This window comes from Rhinopithecus bieti, unplaced genomic scaffold (assembly GCF_001698545.2).
Source record: "Rhinopithecus bieti isolate Rb0 unplaced genomic scaffold, ASM169854v2 scaffold_30918, whole genome shotgun sequence".
Taxonomy (NCBI): Eukaryota; Metazoa; Chordata; class Mammalia; order Primates; family Cercopithecidae; genus Rhinopithecus; species Rhinopithecus bieti.
This window is the reverse complement of record NW_016813589.1, coordinates 1,953,321-1,954,598: the sequence shown is the minus strand read 5'-3', so window position 1 is coordinate 1,954,598 and position 1,278 is coordinate 1,953,321. Positions and strand designations below refer to the sequence as shown.

Sequence of the window (1,278 nt, the reverse complement as noted above, 5' to 3'; positions counted from 1 at the left end):
CCATGACACAGCCCTCAGGAGGTCCCAAGAACATGTGCCCAAGGTGATGCAGCTTTATAACCCTCCTGGGTTATACATTTTAGGGAGGCATGAGACATCAATCAAATACATTTAAGAAATACATTGGTTTGGTCTAGAAAAGCTGTAAATTTAAACATTTTCTGGTTGACAATTGGTTGAGTTTGTCTGAAGACCTGGGATCAATAGAGAAGAATGTCTGGGTTGCAATAAGAGGTGGTAAAGACCAAAGTTTTACTATACAGATGAAGCTTTTAGCTAGCAGGCTTCAGAGAGAATAGGTTGTAAAATGTTTCTTATCAGTCTTAAACTCTGTGTTGACATTAATGCCAAAGCGGTATAATGAGGCATGTCAAACCCCCACTTCCCTTCATGACCCGAACCAGTCTTTCAGGTTAAATTTTAAGAGCCCTGGCTGAGGAGGACATCCATTTAGATTATTGGGGGGCCTAGAACTTTATTTTTTGTTTATATGCCTCAAGATAATGGATGCTGTATTCCAAAGGAAAATCAGAGAACACAATCCAAGATTTGCAAAAGGAGCCAGTAGGAACCCAGAGCCCACCTCTTGCTGATGAAGGAGGAGCTGAGAAAAGGTTAGCTATTAGAAGAGGATTTTCCAGGAAGGTCATAAGTCCATCTGCCCCTGGGGACCCACACACCTCTTTCCTCCAGTGCTCAGGGGAATCTCTTTTTAATCTCTAAGAAAATATTTTGACAGCACGCTGCCATGCCGACGGCGACCCCGTTCTGCACGTCAGCCCGCCGGCGCCCACCATGGCCCCAGTTCAGCAGCTGGAAGGAAGATGGCGCCTGGTGGATAGCAAAGGCTTTGATGAATACATGAAGGAGCTAGGAGTGGGAATAGCTTTGCGAAAAATGGGCACAATGGCCAAGCCAGACTGTATAATCACTTGTGATGGCAAAAACCTCACCATAAAAACAGAGAGCACTTTGAAAACAACACAGTTTTCTTGTACTCTGGGAGAGAAATTTGAAGAAACCACAGCTGATGGCAGAAAAACTCAGACTGTCTGCAACTTTACAGATGGTGCATTGGTTCAGCATCAGGAGTGGGATGGGAAGGAAAGCACAATAACAAGAAAATTGAAAGATGGGAAATTAGTGGTGGACTGTGTCATGAACAATGTCACCTGTACTCGGATCTATGAAAAAGTAGAATAAAAATTCCATCATCACTTTGGACAGGAATTAACTAAGAGAATGACCAAGCTCAGTTCAATGAGCAAATCTCCATAC

At 43.3% G+C, this 1,278-nt stretch overlaps 1 pseudogene across 1 annotated transcript; it reads left to right on the top strand.

The window, feature by feature from the left end:
- Positions 1-740: 740 nt before the first annotated feature.
- Positions 741-1,272, top strand: LOC108513070 (fatty acid-binding protein, epidermal pseudogene; annotated as a pseudogene). Its single transcript, XR_001880783.1, has one exon. The product of XR_001880783.1 is annotated as a fatty acid-binding protein, epidermal pseudogene (transcript).
- The last annotated feature ends 6 nt before the right edge of the window (positions 1,273-1,278 follow it).